Consider the following 23270-nt stretch of genomic DNA (forward strand, 5'->3'; position numbering starts at 1 on the left):
ACTGAGGACAAAGCTGATGATGCCCTGATGGGACAGTGACCTGCCCTGGGATGCCTCGACCTGCAGTTGCACAGCAGAGTGTGGCCAAGTTTTGCCTGGCAGGCAGGTCTTTCAGTGAATGCTGAGTCACAGTCCTTAGTCAACTCTGATCTTTGAGTCCAAGTGCCAAATTTCAGTATCCTGGAAAGGCTCACTCCAAAGGCCACCAGTAGTCGTCGGTGAAAGTAAAAGTGGGTCAAATGACATCAGCCTATGAAAAAAGAAAGGACCTACACTCTCCACATTTTAAGGGCTCACAAGATTGAGACCACCAACCAAGCTTGGAGTCACTACCCTGGAGCAGTCTCACCACACGGCCAGGTGAGGAGGTGTCAGAAGCCTCCTGTCCTGCGATCACATCTGACTAGTGGGCTCAGATACAAACAATAAGGATTCCTAAGTACCTTAGGGGTGTGGTGCGCAAATTAAGTGGAAAGGAATTTATACATCCTTATATATATATATATATATATATATATATACTGGAAAGAAGAGAGTCAGGGACTCCAGGCACTGCCAAGTGTATGGATTAGAGTTGGAGGGTTGATGAAATTGAGTGAATGGGCAGAAATGGGAGGTTTTGAGTAACTCTAGGAGCAGCATAGGTGGCCAAGTCAGGTGCCACCTTTCTCTCTGAGAAAGAATCTGATCCTTTCTCTCTTGCCAGTTTGTTTCCTTATGTGCTGTGTAAATCCTCTGTGTGAGCTCATCTTCAGCAGGAGTCATTTTCTCTGCACACCTCAGGTGTCCAGGTTGTGGAGGCATGCCTCGGGGAAGGTTCAAGTTTGCCTCTGTTGGGTCCCATTGACTTTAAACCATTTGGTTCATTGATTTCTCCTCTGATTGTGGTTTCCACTCTGTGGAAGCCATGGGAATTTGGACCCTGCATCTACACTTAGCACAAGCTTGGTTTTCCATCTTTTGCAAATTATCATTTCTCTGCGTAAATTATTGGCCTGCTGCCATGCCATCACCATTCACCCAGCTGGTGGGTGGGGATTGTTTAGCCCTTTTAAGGAGTCAACTATATGTACGGTCTTGTTTCTGATCCCAGCCACCCGGGTGTCCACAGCCTTCACATCGGCCTCTTGGGTGTTCGAACTCTAGCCATCTGGATTCAATTCCCCATCAGCTCACACTCATCACTCCAGGTTTGAGTTCACACTCATTTTTGGAATCTAGGATTCCCCCTTCCATTCAAGTGCAGCTATGGTTTCAAATTGTTTTATTTTATTTCATACAATATTTACATGTGTGGTGGAGAGGGGGCTTCCCAAATCACCTCAGACCAAAATTCCTTAGTATTATGATTAGCTGTCACCGCTGTCTTTCCCACTGGCTGCGGGACCATATCTTAGTGTAGACACTCAATAAATTTCTGTGAATGAGTGAGAGAATAAGCTTGTGATTCTTTAGTACCACTTTCTAATTACCTCCTGGCTATAGCTATCAGACATTAGAGTTTTAAAAAGACAGCAAAGACAGAAACAGAGGACCAAGAAGACAAATTTATAACAATGAAATCTTGTTATAATACCCATAGATTTAGGGATCATGCATATTTTACTTCATAATGACAGAGTTTAATACTGAAAGTGCTAACTGGAAAGAACTATCAGTAATGGAAATCTTTAATACTGCAATAGAGCCCAGCAAGGAGAATCTGTTCTCATAAACTCTGGGGGATGGTGACAGAAGAGGACATGGCCACACTTGCACTGCATCTGCAGGAATCTCAGGCATATTCCCCGGCATCTGGCAACGTGAGTCCTGGCTGGCCTTCGAGAGGAGGCTTACCTTTTACCTGTGGTCTATATGGTTTACCTATACTAGATTGAAGTCCCCTCCCTGCCCCCCAACTCCACGCACTAAGCCGCTGCCCACTGTGCCTCTGAAGAGACTGTGCCCTAACCTGTCTCTTCCCTTGACTTGTGCCAACAGCTGGGCACATCTGGCTCACAGAGGAGAGAGTGCAGGTTGGAAGGTGACGTGAGAGGTCGAGCAGCTGTGTGAACATGGAGACCTCTGGGACATTACAGGTGATGATAAGAGCCTCTTCTCTCCAACACGCAGAGCCAACCTCCCGAGCTCCCTGGTGGTCCAAGGTCTCAGGCATCCTAACTCGGATTAACACACCCCGAAGCTCCGAGCGCTTTTCCATTTGCCATGGAGCCGACTAATTTAATGAAGCCGTCACAGTGCAAACCTCAGGGCATATTGGAAAAGGACTGGAGCACGACATTATTTCACAGCAGTAGATTTGCATCATTTTCATTTCACAGCTTTCCAATGGGAAATAATAAAACAGAATTACAAACATAATGAAGGAAGAAAGGAGGGGAAAAAAAAAAAACCAAAACCTTGGGTGAGAGACACATCCTCTGTGCTGCACCAGGGCTGGTTACGTTATTCATTTGAGTCAGTAAATATTATCTGGCTTTGCTCTGCAGAAAGGAGCGGCCCAGGATGCCTCCACCTGCTGCTGAAGATAACAGGCTGCAATAACTCACTGTCCAGCACAGCGAGGAGCTGTGTGCATCCCCTGCGGAAGGCTCACCGCATGGCCTTCTGAGAAATTGCAGCCTCTGAGGGCACATCCCCCCTGGGCCGGCCACGGTGCCGGGATGAAGGGTGTGCCATCCATGATGGTGGGATGGGGGGGGGGGGATGCACTGTGCCTCCCTCCCCTCCAGAAGACCGCTTCCCGGCAGGGGTGCCCGGATCCCTAGGACGGAGCATGCGAGTCCCTGCCCCCTTCCATTTCTGCAGGGTGCTCCCTGGGCGTAACAAGGTGCGCTGACAGCCAGAAGCTATATAGGAGACAACAGAGAGGACACGCTCTGTTCCCAAACTGTTCCCATTCATCTCACTGCGGTGTGAGATCAAGGGAGGCAGCCGGCTCCAGCTCCACTGGGCCTTTTATTCTTTTCTGCCGGCCTGTCCTTCAACTTGAGGAGATGCCCCGGGGCCTGTCCCCACAGCAGGGAGACCGAATCCCTCCACCCTCCACCCTTCGCCCAAACCCAGTTCCTCCCCTGCCTTTTACTGAAAATAACTTTTCTCCTCTGTGAACGCAGGAGTTTGAGGCCACGTGGAATGAACTGCTTCTTCCCTCTTAGCCTCCTTTGAGGCCAAGCCTCACCTGTGCCTTGGGCCTCCTCTAACCTTCCTGCTCCTACAGGTATGCCGCCCCGTCACCCAACCCTTCCCCATTAACTGAATAGTATCTCAATTTCTCCTACCCTGACTTCTAGAAAAAAAGCCTTCCCTTGAGCCCCGTTCCACTTTTTCTTTGACCAACATGCTCCTCTAAAGCACAGTAGTTAGTCCCGTGGACTCGGGTCAGATAATGTAGGTTCAGATCCTCCAGTAACTGGCTGTGTGACTAGGGACACATTACCTAACTTCTCTGAGCTCAATTTCCGACTCTGTCAATGGGGCGATAGTCACAGCTATCTCATAATGTTGGTGCGAGATTAAATGAAATGTGGAGTTCTCAGCACAGAGCCAGGAACATATTATGTCTTCGAAAATGTCTGTCGTCATTATAGTTTTATTGTGAGGATTGAACATCAGTGTCCAGAGCAGAGGACAGGGCTCTGGAGTGTTGAAGGCTGACCCTGATCCAGAGGTCACTTAGAGGTCAGGCTGGGTCTGAGGCCCCCGGGGTCACGGAGAACCTGATCCCCAGCAACACTGCTCTTCGGTTGGGAATTGGTGACGAGCCCGGCAGGGGGAAGAAGCAGAGAAGAGCAGCGAGGGTGACCGATCCCTGTCGCCAGTCTTGGCCCCTCCTTGCCTGCAGTTCATTGCCATTTCGCCCACTTGGGTGTTTCCTCGGCCCTTGTGTTCATTCTCCACCCGCACACAGATCGGGTCTGTCACCTGTGTGCTACCCCCGGTGTGCCACGCTCCGTGCTGAGCCCTGCAGGGAAGCCACACTGTCAGCGGTGTCAGAGTCCAGGAGAACAGAGCACAAGCACAGGAGGAACAGAGGTTGGCAGAGCAAGTCTGGCCTGGCCCGCACCCCCAGAAGCTCCGCCCTCCCTCTCAGAGACAGTCCCACCACACCCCACACCCCAGGAAGTATCTTAGCTCTGCTTCTTATGCTCAGCTCTCGTACCTGAATCCTGCCTCTCTTCAACTCACCAGCCTGGCATCTGCATGATTTTCAGGTTTGGAGGTACCCCCGGATGCTGTGAGAACACTGCGTCCAGCACCCCGTGCCCTGGGCTTCTGCCTGCCTTCCGGTGGGGTCCCTTGCTCAGGGGCTGGGGGCCGGTCTCTCACCAAATGGAGGGCAGGAGTTCTAGATCCACTGATGGATTGGTGGTTTTAAAGGACACTCGGGCTTGAGCCAGGAGATAGGATGTTAAGGACCCAAAGCAGTTCAGACAGAGTTCAGAAAGGAAGTTCAAAAAGAGAATTCTGGAGGTTCCAAGGAAGAAAAGACCCCATGTGAGATGAACTTAAAGCATAAGTGAGGTTTCGAAAAGCTGGAGATGGGGACACGTCCTAGGCAACAGCAGCCTGAACAGAGACACAGAAGCAGGAAAGGACAGGCCTTTTTCAGGGAATGTGGAGCGTGGCATAGAAGACATGGAAAGAGTGTGGGTCAGAGAGGGGGACCGACGAGAGGTAGCTGTGAGCCACTGAAGGTGTTGGAGGAAGTGAATGATACTGACCCGTGTGTAAGAGGAGAGAGATGGATTAAGTAGCAGGAAGTAAGGTGCTTCGAAGATGAGATTCTGTGACAAGGGGCCTGAGACTCCAGAAATAGTCCAAGAGAGATTATGAGGCCTACACCATGTCACGGTCAGTCAGAGTGGAAGACAGACGATGATCCTGAGCAATTGTGGCGGCGGACAAGGAGGAGAGGAGAAGGTGACGAGAGCAGGTGGAACAAGGTGGGAGAATGGCCTTAATGCCGAGAGGATCTTGCTCTGCCTGCAGAGAAGATGCCTGCATCGTCCCATATTTAATTGTTCCATTTGAGTATCTGATAACCGGGCTTAATTAGTCAATCATAAAACATTTTAGACACACGAAAGAATAGTAGCATAGCAACCAGTTACACAGCACTTAACTCTGTGCTCAGCATTGTTCTGAGAGCTTTCAAGATTTGAACTTCGTCAATCCTCGCACAAGGAACAGCTATGTGGTAACAGTACTACGATCTCTGTCTTACGAACGAACGAGTAACTTAGGGGCCAAGATGGCTCAGTGATTCACCCAAAGTGATTCACCTGGTAGTAAAAGTAAGCTTCAGGTCCAAGAAGTCCGTGGCCAGAGCTCCGGGTTCATAGTCACCAGGCTCTGCTGCTCCTCACATTAAGGATAAAATAACAAATTTTACGGGGCACCCGGGTGGCTCCGTCAGTTACACGTCTGACTCTTGACCTCGGCTCAGGTCATGATCTCGCAGTTTGTGAGATAGAGCCCCATATTGGCTGGGTCTGTGCTGAGCGAGGAGCCTGCTTGGGTCACTCTCTCTCTCTCTCTCTCTCTCTCCATCTCTCTCGGCCCCTCCCCTGCTTACCCCCCCAAAACAAATAAATACATTTTTAAAAATAATAAAACTCTGTGTTCCTACCAGAAAGAAAATGATACAGTGAAATCCCCCCTGCAAACTCCCTCATGGGTGGAGTTTTACGCTAAGTGGTTCTGCCTGTTTAACACCTGGCTAGCCGTACTGACCTCAGATTCATTCACCCATCAACCATTTGTTAGGTAAAGAAGGGAGAAAGGAATTAGCATTTAGTGAGCTATTACTGTGTGTCAAATATACGCCTATGTGCTCTGCATTCACTGTGAATGCTATTAGCAGTTTGCCGAGGCAGGTGTTGTCCTCATGATTTCACAGATGAGACACTTGAGTCTCAGAAAAGTTAAATAACTGGTCAATGTTGCCCAACCTATTTTTTTTAATGTTTATTTATTTTTGAGAGACAGAGAGACAACAGAGCACAAACAGGGGAGGAGCAGAGAGAGAGAGGGAGACACAGAATCTGAAGCAGGCTCTAGGCTCTGAGCTGTCAGCACAGACCCCAACGTGGGGCTCAAACTCACAAACTGCAAGATCATGACCTGAGCCAAAGTCGGACGCTTAACTGACTGAGCCACCCAGGTGCCCAAGGTCGCCCAACATATAAGTGGTAGAGCTGCCTACCTCTTCTCAGTGAACATGCTGCCTCACAAAGTACATGGCAGTCAGCCCCCCAAATGTATATGGAGATCACCAAGTATAGATATTTACTAGGCACCTGTTACATGGCAGGAAATATTTCAAGAGCTGGCCACCAGTCCTTGCCTTCGAGGACAAGTGGAGAGAAGCAGGTTTTATTTTAGAGAGAGTTAGGACAGGGGGAGGATGTGCTCTTGGCTGTAACAGAGGTCACTGGCGTACAAGGGGCACCAAGGTGGGGGCGGGGGAATGGAAAAGCTTCCCAGAAGACAGGATGGCTGAGTCATAAGGCTGATAGGACAAGAGGCAAGGGGGCATAGTCCGAGCCCCAGAAACCCACTTTTGCTTCTCCACACTGTCTTCTAGTACCTGGCTCAACCCCGACTATAAAAAATGGTGCATTAACTTTATGAACTTCTGACAATTTGTTTTGAGGTTGGGGAAGAACATGGGGCTGAAGGAAGGCTGAGTCATCTGCTAGGAAACCCCTTCCAGCCCTCCCAGCACAAGGGGGTCACCTGTGTCCCCATGGAAACCTCGTGTCCTCATGGAACACCTTCTGTCAGCCTGTGCTCCCATGTTCCCACCATGTCCTCTGCAAAGCTGACTTAGCACTCCACGCATGAACTGTACCTCCTGTTTACGTGTCTGCCCTTGCACTTCTGTTTCTTTGTAAGCCCCTCCGAGGATGGGGCCCACACTGCATCTACAAGGGTCTGCTCTCAGAGGGTGCTTGCTGAACTGAACTGCCCTGAGCAGACCAAACCAGATTTTCCAGATGAAGCCACTTTGTTTGCTCCTGTGTCTAGTCAGCCAGCCGGGATCACATTCACCTTTATGTCCAGAACAGGCCCTGGCAACTTGGACAGCACGAATAGGCCACAGTTCATCCTAACCACCAAGAATTCTTTCTGTTGGATCGTGAAGCACATGAAAACCTCTCAAACCTGGCCTCTGCTGAGGCATACTTGGTGCTTCTGTCCTGCTGCCCTGGGGAATCGACAACACAAATTTAACAGGAACCAAGAGCATTCAGACTGGCCTATCTGCAAATGGCAGGGCTGTGGGCTAAGCATCCAGAGGGATGACCACTGACCGCCCTGGCCTGCTGAAATTGGCTTTGGGACTTCCCGACCAAGTCGGCTTCAGGGTAACAGCCTACCTGTGAAGTGGGGCCTAGGGAGGGGAACCCATAAGAAGGCGAGGTGAGCCCTAGCAAAGATATTCAAACCACAGAACATCGTTCACACTCCAGAACCAGAAGCTCCAGGGTGGGAACACGTCTTGAAGACTAGGTACGTGCATCTGATGGGAATCCAGTGTGGACAGATGGGAATTCTCTTTGTTATAAAACAAAGTCATTCCGTGGAGAACGGGTTTGCTTAGCTCTGTTCTTCTCTATACAACCTTTCTCATTGCGGCAGTACAGCTGAAATGGCCTGAATTCTGTATATCTTGGCTAGGATGAAAGAAAAGTCCAGACTACTGAGCATGAACAGAACTTTGAAAGAGTGTTTTCAGTCCAACTCCAGCTTCTTGGCAAACCTCTACCTAAATCATAGCGGCCACTTGCTTCCATTTCCAAATGTCTTTAGAAATTGCTCTTAATGGGCTCACATCAGTACTTAGCAGGTGCTTCCTCCATGCAGGTAGCCAGGTCTACTGAGGCTGCAGGGAACTAAAACACCCACACACTGCCCATAACTGCCCTGCAAGGAAGGCGTTGTTTTCCTCACCTACACGGCAGGACACCGTGTTTCAGAGCAGTGCAGTAACTTGTCCAAGGATGCACAGCGTGAGCACTGATGGCCAGCGCAGAAGGGCTGAAACCCACTTCTTTTCAGCTCCAGATCCCAGGCCCCTTCCTGTTCTTTTCCCTTTTTTCCCCAAGAAAATTTACCTTTTGAGAATCTAGTCAAGAAAAACACGAGAACAATGTTATGCGTCGTGTAACTAAGAAGTTCAAAATGTAACACATTTTATTTTTTAAATTTTTTTGTTTCCTTATTTATTTTGAGAGAGAGAGAGAAACAAAGAGCCAGAGAGAGGGAGAGAGAGAGAATCCTAAGCAGGCTCTGCACTGTCAGAGCAGAGTCGGACACCGGGCTTGATCCAATGAGCTTTGAGATCACGACCTGAGCCAAAATCAAGAGTCAGACGCTTAACCAACTGAGCCACTCAGGAGCCCCAAAATGTAACACATTTTAAAATTTGTCTTTTCACAATGAAAAAAGCTGAGGTTTTTGAACTGATAAAGGCAATGCCAGTCGGATTGCAAGAAAAAAGAGATCCAGGACACTAAGGGCTATACCAGTTATCTTTGTCTTGTTAAAAAACTCAAACTTGCATTTAATTACTTTTATCAAAGTAATACTTGTTTGAAGTAATGTTTACATACAGAAATCTCCTATTCCAAATATACTCCCTTTCCCCAGAGGTAACCATCCTTCACGCTTGTAGGGCTTTCCCCTGGCATTTACCTCGATAATTGAATATTATACAGCTGTTTCTTGAAATATCAATTTTAGACATTATCTATTGACTTTGTGCCATGGGAGATAAGGACTTAGTTTTTCCACACCACTGCCCACATTTCTCTCCTTTTATCCCAGTGACATATTTATAAAATAAATTTTGGCAAAATCAATAATCAGCACTTATACACTGAGCCAAATGGTGAATTACGACCAACCTCCTTTCTCATACAATCTTTTGTTTTTCCCTGAATTAACAATTGCTTCACCTTTTTCATTTCCCTGATTTTCTGTGACTCTCTCACTCTTTTCTCCAAATTCTCCCATGTGACATACTTGCCATGATCTCAAACAAATCCTTATTCCCTTTTTTTTTCCTTCCTTAAGAATTCACTCAAGAGGCTCTCTGTTCAAATGCCCCAATGTCACTGGTTGCTTTCTCTGCAGGCTGCATAACAGACACCCTGGGGATTCTGTTCTCCAATCTCTAATTTTGGTTCACTTCTTTCTTGGATCATAGATCTTAATTCTTGATTTCCTTTCTTTCTTTCTTTTTTTTCTAGATAGCATCCTAGAGTACCTTCCTAAGAATGAGAAGTAAGCTTTTTGAATTTGCATCTGTAAAGGTAAAATTCTTGAATGGTAAAAATGTCTTTATTCTACTTCACATTGGCTCTCTACTTGGGTTGTGTATAAAATTTTAAGGTGAAAGTCATTTGCTTCAGGATTCTGAAGGCAATGCTCTCAAGAACTGTGAAGAGTCTGAGGTTTTGCCCTACTTGCAAGCTGACAAGTTGGCCCACCAGCTGGTAAAAGACACAAGACCCCTGGGTCAGAGCTAAAGGAGAGTTTATTACTCACAGTAATGGGAGAAGGCAGAATATCAGCATTTTTTTTTTGACACTGGTTCTCCTAACCCCAGTTCTCACAGGTGGCAGAGACAGGGCCAAGTGACACCTACCCACACACAGTGGGTTGTGTTACCACAGATGAACCCTGAGCTTCGGGAAACTAAATCTTTTATAATGGGCATTTTTGCTCTGGAGGGAAACACTATTGCTGCCTTCAAAAACTGTTCACTATACAAATGTGCTTGAAAAGATAGTCCCAAACAAGGGGCCGTCAGTGCCGCTCTCACAAGATATCCAGAAATGCAAAAGACACAAGGTAAATCATCTGCCAAAAATTGCTTCCTTGCCTTCAAGCTTCCACTACACTCTTGAGGTTCCACTGATACCAGTGCAGTCATTTTCTTTCATTTGTTGCCCTTTCCCCCCCCCCCCCCTCTCTGCAAGGCTTTGGGCCATTTCCTTATACCTGATCTTCTGATTATTTCCTAATGTCAATTTGGAGATTCTATATCCTACATTTCTAGGGATTTTTCTTATACTATTTCTTTGGTTATTCAGTGGTTTCTTTCTCCCTCAAGCTCCCTTATGGAATTCCCTAGTTTCCCTTCGATTTGTTTGTTTGTTCTCTGTCTTTCAGTTTGGAAGATGTCCTCAAATTTCCTATTAACTGTGGATGTACGGGCATATTAAACAATGAGACATTCTGTGTTCATGGATAGGGTATGCCACCTGGTGAGCTGAACCATGGCATGATCAAAAGTGACCTTGCGGTTTCATTGTGGGGGGATCCCAATGGTCAATATTAGTAGGTGTTTTCTCTTGGTTCCCCTAGTTTCTCCAAAGGACAATCTAATGTCAGGCTTGGGTTTCCGGACATAAGACAGGGGAAGAGAGCTGAGGCTACCATATTTCCGTAAACAATTTTTATGGAAGAAAAGAAAGACATATGTGTGATAAACCAACTCCCCATGATCCTTTTGTTCTCAAAGTGGTCCTACCCACATCCCCACTAAGAGTGGACCTTAGCTTAGAGCCTGGGACTCTTATTATGGTGTAGAGGAAATTAGCTAGAAATTAACCAAATCAGCAAGAGGTAAGATTCGAATCCTTACTGATTCACACCAACTGTGTTTTCTCACACAGGCATGACCAGTCTTTGTGGAGCTGATGGGGAAACTCAGGTGCAGGACATTGTTAAGAGAGAACCTGGGCTGGGTCTGGTGACAACCTTCCCACATGGATCTTTCTAAAGGAAATGACTGCTTTCCTTTTTCTTTTTTGTCATCTGACTTTGGTTTCTTGATCCTCAAGGTGGTATTTGCCCTTCTCTTTAAAAATTTTTCTTCACAAAGTGTTTGTGAGCTCATCACATGCTCTGAGCTGGTTTGTATGCCTTGCAGACCTCCTGCCTCTTGGTAAACCTTCATTAAGCCTTCTGTTAAGTTTCAAGGTCATCACCTGGTGAGCACATGCCCTGGTGGAGCAGGAAAGCCCATGAGCTCTTTCAACAGTGCATCTGACTTCCTCTCAGAATCTCAGTGGCTGAGGCCCGGGAACTTGTATTTTGAGAAAATCCCCTAAGCGACTCTGGTGACCTATGTGTTGACAGGGATCTATATACTCTTGCCTGTCATGATTCATGCATGGAGTTCTGATGTGCTAGGCCACCTGTCCCTGGTGCAGACTATCTGGCCACTTGAACCTCTATCAATCCACTGCCCTGGTTTGACAGGGCCTAAATGTCAGGCCCTAAACTTTGCATGACCACCCAACTATGGCCTCCCATCCTGACTCTTTTCTGCCCTCACACTGGCCTCCTGATCTCAGGCTGGCTCTATGGACTTACTTGCCTTTGCCAAAACTCATGTCCTCTCTTACCCTTCGCCCACCAACCCACCACTACCCATACACTCACATCCTGGTATCTTGCCCCACTCCAGAACATCCAGACCTGCTCATGCCCTAGATCCCATAAACAGAAAGAATGCTTTTGAGTGTTACAATGTTCAGTCTAATGAGAGATCCAGACGATGAACACCGAGGAGGAAGAGGTGGCTTCAGGTTGGCATTGCAGGGGGTGTGTCACTAAAATAGGATTTCAGCCAGACTTTTTGTGTATTCACAGAGGAGAGCAAAGTCAAACCTAGAGAATACTTACCAAATGCCTTATGCTATTGCAATACAGGTACAACTGTAATTCCTATTCCTACTGAAATTCACCTATGTTATTGAATCCCGACTCTAGGATAAGCCCTGCATCTGTACATATATGCATGGGTATTCATGTTTTTCCCCCTGATTCAATCCAAACGAGATTTTTCAACAACCCTGCATGGGAGGGATGATTATCCCCATTTTAGAGATGTGAGAAATGAGGCACTGAGAATTGTTCTCTCAAGACCTCAAGCCTTGTAAGTGCTAAAGGGTGGACCAGAGTCCCAGTCTCCTGACGGGTGTCTTTTCTCTGCAGGAGGTCCTGCTGCTTCCTTGTAATTGAAGAATCAGAGAGGAGCGCCCCCTCCCCTTTCCAGGGAGACATCTGCAAATAAAACTCAAATGAAATCACTCTGTGTCTCCCCCGGCATGTAGACTGCAAGCTTCTCCCTTGCGGGTGTCCATTATCCGGGTAGGTGAAGTGTGGCTAATCGTGATATTGATAACTGGGTGGCCAGGAGAGTTGTGTGAAAGGCGAAGTGTCAAGCCTACAAGCCCATTTCACTTGACACCCTTTCTTTTCTTCCTCCACAGCTTTCTGAGGCATTCGCTCAGAGACTGAAAATATTCATGGTTCGCTGCAGCCCCAGATCTGAATTACTTTGTAAAAATTAAGTGCTTTTAGAGTTAGGCAAGCAAGAAAATATTTGACTTTGGTTCTAATGAAAGCCATTGTTAACATTTAAAATATAGAAAATAACCATGCGTTTGCACTTCAGACTCCCATATCTGCCAGCTTGCTGCAGCGCATAGCCTTTTAAGTGCGAAGTACATGAAAATCTAGGTTTATGGGAAAGTGAAACTACCGGAGATTATTTAACTGTTTCCAAGGATGCCTTTGTACAGGAATTTCAACGGTTCAAAAACTCGAATCCTTCATCAGGCCCTACACTTGCAGAACCTGTCTGTGCCTCAGCATTCACCTCTGTAAAATGGAGAGGTGTGGGATTAGGGTGTTTCACCAATACCATGAGGCTGTCGTGAGAATCAAATGAGATACAGACCGTAACCCCAGAGGTGCTATGGAAAGGTAAGGCACATTCTACTTGAGAGGAGTCGAGGGCTGAGATGAGGGGAGAGGGAAGTTCTCGTCCGGAAGTGATAGCCCAGGTTGATGGGGTGCCAGCCTCCCACCTAGACAAGCTGTGAACAGTCTGCCCTTAGCTGCTGGCAAAATATAAGAGTTGCGCTATTCTGCACAGTATCACCCTGCCACCCTGCGATTCAGTTAAAAGTAAAGCTCCTGAGTACATTTTAATTTCTGATCATTAGTTACAAGATTTTCTTGTTAACTCTGATTCAGCCGATTTTGCTGAGACACCTCTATTTTTTTCCCCTTTTATTTTGGTCGTGCAGCACAGAGCCTGTTCAGACAGACAATAAATCCGGGTGGCTAACCTCCCTCCCAGGGATGAGTCATCTGCAACTCTGTAAAGGACACAGCCAGGAGAGTGGTTATGGGGAAGGGTCCTCCTCCCAGGCTTCCTTACAGGTGACTCTAGGGGACTTTTGTGATTCTGGCCCCAGGATACAAACCTGCCACTAGATTACATCAGGGATAATAAGATTCCCCCAGGACTCAATAGCAGGCAAATCAGGGGGAAAAAAAAACAGAACAACCCAGGACAGCTCAGCAAAATCAGTTCCTGCTTTCTGTTGCTTTTATTAGATCACAGGTATGATGCATCTGAATTGGTTGTAGATTCATCTAACCTGGAGGCACCAACAGAATTTCACAACCAGCCAAATTGGTTTGGGGCCCTACAGTTCCTCCTCCTTTCCTTCCTTCCTTCCTTGTGTGTGGTTGTTCTCTGTGGCTATTGACATGGATAGGTTTATTGTCCTCCTTGGCCTGGTAGGTAACCTCCTTCTGACCTTGGACCTAGGACAACGAGCTCATCCGTGCTAAAATGTCATTCTGGTCAGTTGTAATGTGCTTCCCAGGGACCAGGGGTGTTTTTAGACATTCTTAAGGAGAGATGACACTCATGGAGGTTTTATCAAGGGCTGGCCACTTTTCATAACCCTTTTTATATTTGAACTCAGATAAAGGCCCTATCAACCCTGTGAAGTAAATGGATACAGATGAGGGAACTGAGGCACAGAAAGGTTAAGTAGTTCTCTGTAGTCACCCTTGTGGTTAGTGGTTGGGCTGGGATATGGTCACAGTTCCAGTCCATACCCTTAGCAACTGCACTTTATTGGAAAAACTTGATTTTGTCACAAGAGACTGCTGGAGAAATCTGATACAATAGCAGGATTGCTCAGTCTCAGGAGAGAGATTGGAGGGCCTGGGTTAGACTTACAACAAGAACAAGACTGAAGCTGGAGGAACAGACCTCACTGGTCAGCCAAGAAGAAGTCCTCTCTCATGGTGGCCAATCCTGGGGAAGAAGTTACAGTGCAGACGAGCAACCCACAGCATGGAGGCTGAACAGAATAGAAGGGTGTCCTGGACCAACACATAATCCAGAGCAAGAAACACTGAACTATGCTGCCATCAGGGACAATGACCAGCAGGCTACAGGACCCAGGTTGGATCCTGAGCTGAGATGGGCTTGAGAGCAAGAGTTAAGAGTAAGTTAGGAATCTCTATCTCACACCATATACAAAAATTAACTCAAAATGAATCAATGACATAAGGGCTAAAACCATAAAACTCCTAGAAGAAAGCATAGGGTAAATATTCATGACCTCAATTTTGGTAATGATTTCTTGGATATGACACCTAAAGCACAGGCAACATGAGGGAAAAATAGATAAATTGGACTACATCAGAATTCAAAGCCTTCGTGCATCAAAGGATACCACCAAAAAAGTGGAAAGACAACCAATAGAATGGGAGAAAGTATTTGTGAATCATAGCATTCACAGCCTAGTATTCAGAATATATAAAGAACACTTACAACCCATCAACAAAAGGACAACCAATCCAATCAGAAAATAGATGAAGGAATTAAATAGACCTTTCTCTGAAGAAGGCATACAAATGGCTAACAAGCACATGAAAAGATGCTCAACATGATGAGTCCCTAGGGAACTACAGATCAGAACCGCCATGAGCAATCACTTCACACCCACTGGATTGGCTGTGATCAAAACAAAAACAAAAACAAAAACAGAAAACAAGTTCGGACAAGGATGTGGAGAAGTTGGAACACTCATACAATGCTTGTGAGAATGTATAAGTTCAGATGCCATGGAAAACAGTTTGGTGATTCCTCAAAAAGTAGGCACAGAATTTATCATATGACCCAGGCATTCCACTCCTGGATATATACCCCAAAGAAACGTAAACAGCTACTCAAACAAATATACACATATGCATAATCATAAACAGCACTATTCACTATAGCCAGGAGTAGAAAGAATACAAATGTTCACCAATGGATGAATGGATGCGCAAATTGTGTTGTCTGTATACATTGGGATGTTATTCTGACAGAAGAAGGAATACAGGCTACAGTATGGATGAACCTGGAACACATTATGCTAAGTGCAAAGGGCCAGACCCAAAAGTTCTCACGTTGTGTGATTCCATTTATAGGAAATATCTAGAATTGGTAAATCCATAGAGACAGCAGATTGGTGGCCACCAGGCACTGTGGGGAGAAGAAAATGGAAAGTAACTGCTTTAATGGGCATGGAGTTTCCTTTTGGAGCAATGAAAGTGTTTTGGAACAAGATAGTAGTGGTTATACAACATTATGAATGTACTAAATGCTACTGAATTGCTCACTTTAAAATGGTGAATTGTATGTTATGTGAATTTCACCTCAATTTAAAAGAAGACGAAGATGAAGAAAGTAGTAGTAGTAGTTAGGCCCTTAGAACAACCATGGCACCAGGCAGGGACCAAGACAGGTTCCCAGGTACTTGAACAGGGGTATAAAAGATGAGGGACCAAGTCTTGGCCACAATGCGGAGGCCCAGGGAGCCTGGTGCTAAGCCTCAGGAATAGGGCCAGGGCTCCTGAGCAGGTATAGCCTTGGAAGAAGGTGAAGGACAAAGCCAGCAGGGGAGATGAATTGTGCCCAGCTGAGGAACCTGGGATCCCTTTCCAGGTGGGAGGTTACCAGCAGCAAGGAGAGCAAGAGTGCGTAACCATGGGACACGGGGCATTTCTGGCCTCCCTCCCTCAAGTTGTATTAGCCTGGAGGTTTAGATGAATGCATTTGGCTGATAATGGATCCCAGACACAAAGGAACAAGCGGGAGGGGTGGTGAAGGAGGGAATGTTCTGTTGTTGTTTAGAAAATGAACAAAACAGCTGGAGGTAAAGCTTTTGTTACAGGCTGCCATCTCTGATTCATGCGCCTTTATAATCCTGACTACCGTTTGAGTGAGCCAGGAAGAGCGATTATTACCTCTCGCTCTGCACCCACCAGCATGGGGTTTATTAGAAGTAGACGGCCGTTTAGCAATGTCAGAAGCGTGCTTATCATTACGCAGAACAGGCCACTGCCTGGATGGCGAGCCTCTGCTCTCCCGCGGAGGCTCAAGGCAGCGGGTTCACGAAGGGTGAGGCCGGATTGCGGCACCCTTGTTGCTGGCAAGGACCCAGTGGAGCCCGAAACGTGCATAGAAGTTGCCACAACTGAGTGGAGCCTGGCTTTTGAGGGCAGTGAGTGGGACCCCTCTAACTTTCCTCTTGGCCATCAGCTGGGAGTAGCAGGAAAGAGGAGGAAGTTTCTAGAAGGAACAATAGGTCTTTGACACTTCTACCCACCCCCACACTGTGCTCCCTCCTTCCCCAGCTCCCTCCTCTGCCACTCCTTCTTCTGGTGTACCCTCCGGCCGCCTTTTGCCCACAAAGCTCTCGAAAATTGTCAACTTCTTCTCTGCCCAAACTCTAAAGCCAAATTGAATGCTGCCCTTTGAAGGGGTGGGGGTGGTGAGACTCCTCCCACCTCTTCCTGGGACTGCTCTGGTCCCTCCATGGTGGGCCTTTCTATCTATCCCCACCTGCTGCCATCTTACCCACCTGGAAAGCCAGTTTACATGGTCACCATTTTGAAGTCTTTCTTGATTGCCCACCCAGAAGTGCTCTCCCTACCTCTAAATAACCTAGCACCTGCTTATGCCTCTCTTGAAGACTTAGCCTATTCTGTCTTACATTCTAGTTATTTCTGGACTTGTCTAGCCACCCTGAGGTAGGCTGTATGGGTCCACCTCAGAGTTATCTCACAGGGCTTAGCACACAAGAGATGATATGTGATTGAATGAATGAATATAATATATAAGTGAATGAATCCTTCCAACCTGAGTCAGGTGAAAGAGTTTCAGGGATGCTGCTGACCCATGCAGGAATCCCTTTGGCCCCAGCTGTGACTCATGGTGCAGAGAGCCCCTCTATAGCATTTGACTGAGAGCATTTTACTCTCCTCTGGCTCTCTGGGGAGTACCCTGGCCTTCTAACTCATCAAAGGGGCCTGGACTGGAAAGCAAAAATGGAGTGGATGAGTCTCTTTTTATTAAAACTGAGGCTGCCTTAGTCCTAGGTGTGCTGGGACTTCAGTTACATAAGCCATTGGGGAAGGGGAGGGGGGCCAGGAACAGGTGGGATGAGGGCAGGCAGCAGGAGTACCAGTCACAGCACCATCATGCTTCCTGTCATCTGTCTGGGGAGGGGGGGCAAGAGAAAGCCAGGGGGAGCTGGCAGTCCATGGGGCAAGGGAATGGCTTGCAGGATATTGGGGCCCCAGCTGGGCGAGCCAGGACTCTTGATGGGGGTCCTCTCAGCACAGGACGCAAGGCAGCTGCTCATCGACTTCATCAACTGAGTGACCCCAGCAGGCCAGTGGGAGGCAGAGGATCTGCCCTGAGCCCAGGCAGACATCTGATAAGGGTGGGCTGGTTAACTCCCGACCCGGGGGAGTTAGCAGCTGATGCTGGCTGGCTGGCTGGCTGGGAGTTAGGACTAATTCAGCTCGCACAGGGCCAGGCTTATGCTCACAGGGGCTGCAGATCTGGAGGGCTGGCAAAAGCAGGGATTGCCCGCAGCACCCACCCCCACGACCTTTTTTCCTTGGAGCCCCTTTCTCCTACCCTGGATTTCAAGAAACAAAGCAGCAAGGGAGAGAAGCAAACCAGCAAAGGAAGGAAGGGGAGAATGGTGGAAGAACGGCAGGGGCGGTTGTAAGTTCTCAGGACGTCTCAGGACATCTCAGGACTTGTATACTATTGGGTGAGCCCTCTTAAGAAATTACAATTGCAGCATTCAGTATTGAGCTTTGCAAGTGATAACGGCAAGAGAGCGGCCAAGCCTAAGCTTGATCCTCTCGGGAAGTCAGCCTCTTCCCAGTCTGTAGCAATTGTAAAGGTGGGGGCAGAAGTGGGGAGCTAAGATGTCCCATAGAAGTTCAGGCACCCTCCTTCCAGCTCATGTTTCTCTTTCACTCCTCTCTGGTGAACCTGGCTGGGCTGCCCAAGCTGCCTCCCTCCTTTCCTCCCCCCTCTCCCAATTAAAACATCTATTTTGTATTTCCTGCATGCGGCACCCTTAATATTAGGTCTGAAAACAATTTGCAATCAGTTGTACTAATTAATCTAATTGAATTTAATTTCCCTTTCTTGGTGTTAGGGGTGAGCGAACTCCATATGCTGACTTATGTAAAGCAATATGCAAATTTGTATCTTGAGCCCAGAGCCCTGCAAATGTTTTTGATTACAAAAAAGGCTGTGCCGAGGCCCCAGGGAAATGAACCACTGCAGTTTCTGGCCCAACCCCCTTCCATTCCAGCCGCCTGAGCGCAGTATCCCCTCGCTATGCCACCTGTGGCTTGGTCACCCTTGTTCCTGCCCCAGACTACACTGTTGGGTCCCTCCGAGGGGTCCTTAGAAACCCAGATACCATATTTTCTACTTTAACTCTTCACAGTCTAGGTTCCTTCCCTTTATTGTGCTGCTACTTCTTCTCCCTCGGCCTCCCATTAAGCTCAAGGATGGATTCTAACTTTGGCTGGAAAGTCTGATGAGCACCCTGTTGATAAGACCTTGGTTTGGGGAGGTGGTGGGTAGTGCTTTGCCGGCTGCCCCAGATGCCTCCAGCAGAGGGCAGGTGTGGGGCTTGGGTGGGGAAACTGGCCACAGTGCGGAGACACCAGGCATGTGGCCCCCACTACCCTTCAGCTCCCACGGGGAGGGAGTGGTATCACCCATAGATGACAGTAGAGAGAGGGTCATGAGCTATGATTAGCCACAGCCCAGCCCCAGAGTCCCTTGCAGAGCCCTCCCCGCAAGAGCCAGCCCACAGATAGGTGGTGAGGACAAACGGGCACTGAGACTGTGAATCACCGAAGGGTCTGCGTCCCTGATGTTTTGCTCTGTGAAAACCCAATGTCTTCAGTTTTGTTTGCTTCAGAATAACCCAGAGTGGGGAGAGGGGGATTGCACAGGGTAGAGAAGAAACAAGAGAAGCTATGAGTTAAAAATTGTTGAAGCTACGTGATGGCTCGTTGGGGTTTATTATACTTTTCTATTTCCATACGTGTCTGAAATTTTCAGATCTAGTTCTCATGCTGGTTCTAAGAGCTGGCTTTCTGCTTCCACTCAAGTGGGAGCTTACAGTGGGAATTAGCAAAATAAAGGAAGTTTTACTGTCAGCTCCTGCCATGCCAATAGCAGTGCGGACAGAGGCTACATCCTCCTCCCACCTCCCCAGGAAGGGTAAAGGAGCTTCAGTTTGAGTTGCACAAGGGTGTGGGGGCAGCACTGTCCCAGCCACCTGCTGGTCCCATGGCCGCACGGGTCCATTCATTTGGCCAGGGAAGGACAGCGATCCTAGCAGCAGGTTTTAAATGGTATAACAGCAATGAAATGGCCCAGGCTGTGGAGGACAGATTGGAAATGTAGGAAGCTTAGGGGAGAAAGACTCATTTGGGGGATTTGCAAAGTTTTTGCAAGAGAAAAAAGAGAGCAGAGCTGATGGATATGGAGAGGAGGAAGACGGATTAGAAATATTCTCAAGAACAAGCCATAGCCCAGCTGGAAGAGATGAGCAGGCAAGAAGCATCAGAGACTGCTCCCGGATGCCTAAATTGGTGGCAAAATCATCAACTGAGACAAAAAAATCTAGGTTGGGAGAAGGTTAGAAGGTGGAGAGGAAAAACAATTTTTTTTTCTCAGTCAAATTTAATTTTAGGCACAATATGAATCCACATGGAGTTGTCCAAGGAGGTTGGGCATATGAACCTGGAGCCCCAGGATGAAGCGAGAGCAGAAGGGAAAGGTGTGGAAGTCAGGGGCAGATCAGTGACAGACCAGGGCAGGAAGAAGGTGAGGCCTCCCTGGGGGAGGATCCCAGGGAATGCCAGTGTTCCTGGGGCAGGAGGAGGGAACAGAGACAGCAGACCAAGAGAGAAAATCAAAGAACCACTTCAAGTGGAAGAAAGAGAATCAGAGTTCTAATTGAGGAAGCCAGGAGAGGAGAGAATTGCAGAAAAAGAGTGTAAGGATGCCACATCCTACAGAGAAGACTCCCAAAATGAGGAACGCGCAAGAGTTTGCACAAAATCTGTGTGCTGAATTTCCCACAAAGAGGTCACCACTGACCATGGCAAGAGTAAGAGGAACACACATCCCTTGCACTCAAAAGTGACATAATACTTCAAAACTATAATAGCAATTTCCAAGTCTAGGTCTGTTGTGCATGAAATCCATATTCTTTTCTAAATCCAACCTTCCCTCCAGTATATTAAATATATGTGAGACATTATTCAAAGTTATTCAAGAACAAAGAAGAATTTCCCAATTTAGCCTCTGATGGGATGAAGGAGTTTATTAGTAAGAAATCCAGTTGAGAAGGTAGAAAGTAGTAGACAAGGATTGATGAGTTAGGGACAATTTAAAGGGGCCCCAGGGTGCATTCAGCCCATCCATCCTTGGTATAGGACTTCACTGCACCATTGCTGGGTTTGTTTTTTCCTACACATCATTCCACATTTCATTTAATCAAAATTGATTAAGGGTATACTATGTACAGGCATATACTGCATGCTGAAAAATTTTTTAAGAGTATTAAGACAAATCCTAGCCATTAAGGACCCAGTGTCTGGTAGGGAATTAGGAAGCATCTATAGGGATTTTATCACAGAGACGCAGAGGTGTGCAATGGTGTGGCCGAGTAGGTGAGACAGAACTGAGCCCCAGTCCCCTGACCTAGCCGGAGCTCCCCTTCAAGAGGCTCCTCCCTCGCACAGCCTCTCATGCAGAACTTGTATTCACCTGGGCATCTTATGTACTTATTGGAAAGTGTGCCAAGGCTTCAGAGGAGGCCAGGCGTAGACATCAAAATCCATGCCTGCCTACCATGCTACCTTGCTGGGACTAGAGCTTACCAAAGGCCCTTTATTAAAATGTCTCACTCTTCTCTGCCCTTCTCCAGACTCTGTTGGTTCCCTTACCTCTTCCGGGCAGAAAGCAAAACCTCCCTCTAAGACTGCTCTGCCCTGTGTGGGGCAAGGGGCTTTTCAGCCAGATCTGTGGGGCCACAGAGGGGGCCTCTGCTGCCAGGCATCTGAGAATCTGGATGCTCACTCTGTCTACTCTGAAGCTTTCCTTGGTTGCTGGTTTCCCCGGATGACTGTGGTCGTCGGTCTCCTCCGTACACAACAGAGATCAGATGATGGAGAAGAGCCATGTCTTTGTGCGCACATGGTGACATACTGAGAAAAGTGCCCAGGGTGGGAGAGGGGCGTTGAAATTCTTGGCAGGAAAAGAAAAGCTGAGGCATCTCCAACTCCCTCTACCCTTTGAGCCACATCTCAGTATTGAAGGAAGAGGGTAAGGGGTTTGGGGGGCAGTGCTGCGGCTGAGATGGGGAAGGTGAGGTGCGTACCTCAGGTGCAACATTTAAGGGAGGGTGCCAAGAACTCAGTAATTAAGATAAACCATATTTTAATTAATATTAGAGGGATATCACATGCAAAACTTCATGATGAGCAAAAAATGAACATTGTCAATAAAGATGGGATCAGTAGGATCAATCAGATAGTGAGAGTTGCCCCAAACTAGATGGGAAGAGGTAAGGGTGTTCACAGGACATGCACATCTTTCTAACCATAAAACCCAGTTGAGTTTCCTTCTCCCAATTAACCCCCCAGCCTGTTCCCCAAAGCAGCAAGACAGCCCTTTACCATGCAGCTCTGCCTCTGCCCTTGCCCAGCACGCTCTAGCCACAGCAACCTCTTTCTGTTCCCAGGACATGTGATCTCTTCCCCACCCCAGGACCTCTGCACTCACCAATTCTTGTATCTAGAGCTCCTACCAGCTTTTTTTGAAAGAGACTTACTATCATCCCTCAATTGTCAGTCCAAATGCCCTCTCCTCAAGCTCTTCCCCACCCACTGGATTTAAAGTAAGCCTCCCCCACATAGGAACCACCTACCCTCTTCTTCTAATTCACATTTCACAATCTATAATTATCTTGTTTTTTGTTCACTATCTCTGTGGCTAGACTGAAGGCTCCATGAAAGCAGGAACCTTGCCTGTCATCTCTGTGGTACTGCAGACCCGAACACAATGCCTGACACACGGTAGGTGCTCACCAAGTATTTGTGACTCGAATGGTCAAGTGGGGAAATTCCAGTTCGGGCACTGCCTCCACTGCTGAGGCTCCCAGGATATGTGTCCTCACCATCGCCATCACAGAAGTCACTGCCTCATTCTCTGTGTCCTCAGAGCACTTGTGGACGTTTTTATTATGGCGCTCCAGCTGGCCGCACACCCAGCAGCTTGACTAGTAAACACTGGTCCCTTGGAGGCCAGGCAAGAGATTTACTCACCCCACATGCTTGAGCCTAGCACAGTGCCTGACAAAAATTGCTCGAGTAAACGTGAGGAAATGAATCTATGTCAAACCAGGGCAGCTAGGTTCACAATAGACGTGTTTAGGAAAAAGTTAGATATAATTAACATTTTGTAAATCGAATAATATTTTAATGGCAGTAGGGGAGCTCACTGCTTAAGGGAACCCTATGGAGAGTCTGACTATAGAGAGAGAATCACCCCCTTAGTTATCCTTTCATTTTTAATTTTGGATTTCTGGAAGCTGGATCAGGTTTGTCCTATATGCCTGTGCACATTCTTCGAAGCTTTCAGATGTCAGGTGTCCTCAGCCCTGCTCAGTTGATTGTTAGACCCTGAAGAACTTGGTCATTAACCCATTTGTGTATTTTTGGGGATTCGTAAGATGATCTCAGCTCCCTGTATTTTTTTTTTCTTGCCTGTGAAAACACAGGCATGCTACCTTGCTGGGACTAGAGGTTACCAAAGGCCCTTTATTAAAATGTCTCACTCTTCTCTGCCCTTCTCCAGACTCTGTTGGTTCCCTTATCTCTTCCAAGCAGAAAGCAAAACCTCCCTCTAAGATTGCTATGCCCTGTGTGGGGCAAGGGGCTTTTCAGCCAGATCTGTGGGGCCACAGAGGGGGCCTCTCTGGTCCCTGGAGAGGCCTGGTTTGATCTTCAGTCAACAGAAATAGCCAGCATCTTGGAACAAACCAAATGCC

The 23270-nt window shown here is 47.4% G+C and overlaps 1 long non-coding RNA gene across 1 annotated transcript in view; it reads left to right on the forward strand.

The window, feature by feature from the left end:
• The first annotated feature begins 6064 nt into the window (after positions 1 to 6064).
• The window catches only part of LOC125161826 (uncharacterized), a 35835-nt gene continuing 18629 nt past the window's right edge, over positions 6065 to 23270 (forward strand). The window contains exons 1-4 of the long non-coding RNA XR_007150773.1: positions 6065 to 7518; positions 9261 to 9323; positions 12019 to 12174; positions 22218 to 22296. This is a non-coding gene — a long non-coding RNA (uncharacterized LOC125161826). The remainder of the gene's footprint in view (positions 7519 to 9260; positions 9324 to 12018; positions 12175 to 22217; positions 22297 to 23270) is intronic.

Source organism: Prionailurus viverrinus, chromosome A3, assembly GCF_022837055.1.
Source record: "Prionailurus viverrinus isolate Anna chromosome A3, UM_Priviv_1.0, whole genome shotgun sequence".
Lineage (NCBI taxonomy): Eukaryota > Metazoa > Chordata > Mammalia > Carnivora > Felidae > Prionailurus > Prionailurus viverrinus.